The following is a 4,938-nucleotide window of genomic DNA, read 5'->3' on the forward strand; positions in this document are numbered from 1 at the left end:
CAGGGTCACACAGCTAGTAAGTATTATGTGTCTGAGGCCAGATTTGAACTCAGGTCTTTCTGAATCCAGGGCCAGTACTCTATCCACTGCACCACGTAGCTGCCCTACCACCTCTCTTTTAAACTTCATTACTACTGCCTAGAATACCACCATCATCCCAGGCACCCAGGTTTACCACCTCAATGACCCCTCACTTTCATTCACCCCACATATCTAATCCTTTGACAAATAGTAATTTCTCTATGACATCTCCTGTATATATGTCCCCTTCTCTCTATTCACTTGGCTACCACACTAGCTCTTATACCCTCTCACCTGGACTATGGAAATATCCTTCTAATTGGTTTCTCTGACTGACTTGTCTCTCCCTATTCCAATCCACTCAAATGTAGCCGCCAAAGCGATTTTCCAGAAATGTAGGTCCAACTATTCAGTAATCCTCCTGCTTCCCTATTACCTTTATGATCCACTATAATGAATCTTGTTTGACATTTAAAATTATTCACAACGTGGCCCCTTCCTATCAGTCTTCCAACACATTACTGTCCTCCACGCAGCCTCTACGTAGTCCTACCATTCTGGACTACTTGATATTCCTCGTACTTGTCATTCCATTCCCGTCTCCTTGTCTTTGTTTGGCTGTTCCCTCTAATATCCACAACTTAGGATCTCTATAGGAGGCCTTTCCTCATTCCCAGCTGTTAATGCCTTTCTTTCTAAGGCTATCATCTTCCATCCACTCTGAATATATCTTATGTAGATATACCAATTTTTGTACATATTAAATTCCTCCATTAGAATGTAAGCTCATTGAGGACAGGCACTCTTATTTATTTATTTTTTTCCTTTTATTGCTAGCACTTAGAACAGTTCCTCATACATAGTAAGCAATTAATAAAGGCTTGTTGAATGATTCTGTGGGCACTTCTTTGTGAAGTGTGAGTTGTGAACTCTGTTCATTTCTAGGAAGGGGAAAGGGAAGGCAAGAGAAAGGGGAAGAGAATGTGCATTTACATAGCACTTGTTGTGTCAGGCACTATACTAATCACCTTACCAATATTATCTCCCTTAATTCTCACACAAGCCTAGAAGGTAGTTGCTCTTATTATCCCCATTTTACAGTTGAATAAATGGAGGCACACAGTGGTTAAGTTCTTTGCCCAGGGTCACACAGCTATTGTGTCTGAGCTCAGATTTGAATTTAGGTCTTCTTGACCTATCCACTGTACCACCTCGCTACCTCAAGAGGCCAAAGAAAGTACCTTGGTATGAGTGATAAAGAGCATGAGGCGTATGTGACATTTTCATGATATGCTGTTCCTTTGGAACTGACTGCCCTGTCTAATGATATTTCACTTAACCCAACTAACTACATGAGGTAGATTTTGTGTAAACTTAACTTCTTCAACAGCCCAATTAATCTTCAAGATTTTAGGGTGAAATTCTCTGAAGGAAATTTTGTTTTCTTTAGTTAGAATAAATATAAGTATCATGTAGCATTATAAGAAAGGGGACATTTTGAAATCAAAGATTGCATGTTGCAATTCCCCAAGAGCTAGGAATCCTGGCATTAGTGAAACATTTCTGTTTAAACGGAAGATTCATTTTCTGTTGGCTTCAGTTCAGAAAATAATATTTCACAAAGACAATAGATTTAAAATGAAAGAATGAAACCGCAGCTATAAAAGGTCTTGAGTAACTCACAGAAAATCACAGGCGCTGTGCTTGGAACATCTCTTGGAGATAATTAATTCCAACCTCCCACAAATTGTAGGCTTACCTTTAACAGCACCTTTGACAGATGGTCATCCACCCTCTGCTCAAATGCTTCCATTGCTTAAGACCTCCTGAGAGAACTCAATCCATTATTGAGCAGTTCTTATTGGTCAAACATTCTTAAATTAAATCAAAATCCCCCTCAGAAAAGCAGCATAGCAATAGTGGAAAGCACCCTGAGACTGGAATCAGAAGACCAATGTTCAATGGCTGGTTACAACACTTACTAGCTTGGTGATCCTTAGCAAGTTATTAAATCTTTGTGTGCCTCAGTCTTCTCATCTGTAAAGTGGAAATAATAATACTTCCATTTTCCAACTCACCAGGTTGCTGCTGGGAAAATGCTTTTTAACCCTTAAAGTGTCACAGAACTGTAAGCTGTTGCTTTTTTGTAATTTTCATTTATTTTGTCTTCTGAAGCAACACGGAACAAGCCTGCTTCTTATTCATTTCCACAGCCCTTTGTATCACATGTATTCTATGTAGCAACTCTCCAAATATTTGAAAATCCTTAGTCTTTTCTGAGCTAAAATATGTCCAATTTCTTCAATTGTTCCTTCTAGGAAATTGATCCAAGTGCTGTCACTATCCTGGTATCTCTCCTCTAGATGGCCTTTAATGCATCAAGGTCACTCAAAGATGCCACTAAGAATTGAACAGAGTATTCTAGATGTGGCTTGACTCATAGTGGACATTATAATATTAATACAGCCCAAGACTGCATTAAAATTTTTAGCAGTCACATTGTACTGTTTGCTCATATTAAGCTTGTGGTTAACTCAAACCCCCAGATGTTTAGCATGAACTGCCTGTCCCTGACACAAGAACTCAGCTGTTTCCAATATAGGAAGTATGAGCACTGATGGGAAGCTGTCAGCAGCTAAAGCTTGGATAGAAGATCAAGGGGTGGGGGTGGGGCTCACCCTAAACACCAGGGCTTATAAAAAACAACACACAATCATTTTAGCAAGTGAGTGAATTCTGGAAGGATACCTTTTGAATGAGGACAAGCCCATTTGGATACCCAGTTCCAAGGACGCTGCATGAGCCTCAACCACACCTACCTGTTCTGCCCTTTGGACCCAGATATTCCAATATTTCCAACCCATATTTCTAAAGCCTTGGCCTACTTTCTGCCCCTACCCCTGTCTGATGTCTATCTGGTAACCCTTCATATTGAATGCCCCTTTACTAGCATCTGACCACATAGCTATTCTCCCCTCACTTTACGTCCTCTCTGTGCTCCTGACTCCATGGTAGTCTCTCAGCTATAATTGCTGGCCTACTCTACCCCTAACTCTTCCCTGGTCAGGGTGAAGAACACTACACTTATTACACAGCTAGGTCCTTCCTGACCTCCCCCATGCCAATTCATATATTTGTGGGCTTTTACATGTAAAAATTTACATTTACCCCTGTTAAATTGCATTTTGCTGGTTTAGAGAAGCCTTCCATCTTGGAGACAATTGGTTTGTGTGTGTGTGTGTGTGTGTGTGTGTGTGTGTGTGTGTGTGTGTGCTTGTATGTGTGTGCCACCTATTAGTTTTCCATCCCTCCCTTCCAGCTTTATGTTACTTACAAATGTAAAAGGCATCCCTTCTGGGATTCCAAATACCCATTAAAAGTGTTGAATAGGGCAGCTCTGAGGGTGGAACCCGGGGCACTATATTATAGAGTTCCTTTTAACCTAACACAGAATTATTAATTAATACTCTTTGGGTGTATATACAGTTGCTCCATACAAATCCACCCAATGGCACTTTTATCCAGACCAAATTTCATCATCTCATCCACCCAGATACTATGTGAAAATATGTCAAATATTTACAGAATAACCAAAACAACTCATAGGATCAAGGCTGGAAGAGACCTAAAAGGCCTCTAGTCTAATCCCTTTATCTTACAGATAAGGAAACTGAGGCCCAGGGAGGTTAATTGGCTTGTTCAATCTCATACAGATACTGTTAGAGCCAAGAAATGAAACCAAATCTAGGTCCAGAGACAATGCTCTTTCTACTATTCCATGTTTTTTTAGGGTTTGACAGTCTCCCGAACGACCATAACAAGGGTATATTCAATGATGCTATTAATTGAGAAGCCTCATGACATTTCTCAGAATGCCAAACTGTTTTATGAAAATATTGCATTAGGGACAGCTAGGTTGTGCAGTGGATAGAGCTCTAGCCTTGAGTCAGGAGGACCTGAGTTCAAATCCAGCCTCAGATACGTGATACTTATTAGCTGTGAGAACCCCAATTGTCTCACCCCCCAAAAAATACTGCATTAAGCCAGATTTTGATAACTGGAAACACCTCATTTTTATCAAATGAGATAAGAACTTTCTGTCTACCAAAATGGTTACATACTGTCTACAAACATGATACTGTCTGTGTATGAATTTATTCACATTGCTAGAGTAATAATATCATGATTGAAAACTCTTTAAAGGCAACTTATTTTTCTTCCTATCTTTTCCCTACATTTAGTCTGCAAGTACTTGGCTATCTTACAGTTAATAATAATTCATATTTATATCTGCTTTAAGGTTTGCTAAGGTCTTTGCTGGCAGTAACCTCAGGTGATCTAGGAAAAACAGTAATTATTATTCCCACTTAAAGGTAAGGCAGCTGAAATCTAGGTTGAGTGACTTCTCCGTGGTCATATTGCTGGCAGGTGTTTGAGGCAGGACATAGCCCAGATCTTACCTCTGCTTCTCAGAATCCCTCAAATTCTTCAAGACTCAGTTCTAATACCACTTTCTCCTGGAATCCTTGCCTGGTAACCTCAGCTGCAATAAGCCCTCTGCTCTAATGTTACCTTCCATTTGCTCTATCAGTATCTTAATTATTTAAGTTGTCTCTTCCATTGGAATATGAGCTCCTTGAGGGCAGGGACTGCTGGTTTTTGTTTTTTGCCTTTCTTTGTATCCCCAGAGCTTAGCACAGTGCCTAGCAAATGGTAAGCACTTAATAAATGCTTGATTGATTGATACAGGATTGATCAAGGCTAGTACTTACTCCATCATACCACATCATTAAGCCATGAATCATGCAGGATCTATTAATGTATCACCCACTATTACCCAGGGGGAATCCACTCTCATCATAGTTAAGTGTTTCAAGCCCTAGAGATCACGGGACATGATGACCAACTTCTCATCCA

The 4,938-nt window shown here is 40.0% G+C and overlaps 1 protein-coding gene across 2 annotated transcripts in view; it reads right to left on the reverse strand.

Moving 5' to 3' along the window:
- The window catches only part of SLC1A3 (solute carrier family 1 member 3), a 104,150-nt gene that overhangs the window by 46,709 nt on the left and 52,503 nt on the right, over window positions 1–4,938 (reverse strand). Inside the window, exon 1 of one of the 2 annotated variants that reach the window (XM_027863526.1) lies at window positions 1,781–1,852. The exons of the other annotated variant lie outside the window; for it this stretch is intronic. The gene's annotated coding sequence lies outside the window, so the exon portion shown is untranslated. Of the gene's footprint in view, window positions 1–1,780; window positions 1,853–4,938 lie in introns of those variants that run through there. 2 annotated transcript variants of the gene reach the window in all.

Source organism: Vombatus ursinus, unplaced genomic scaffold (genome assembly GCF_900497805.2).
Source record: "Vombatus ursinus unplaced genomic scaffold, bare-nosed wombat genome assembly UNPS02014772.1, whole genome shotgun sequence".
Taxonomy (NCBI): Eukaryota; Metazoa; Chordata; class Mammalia; order Diprotodontia; family Vombatidae; genus Vombatus; species Vombatus ursinus.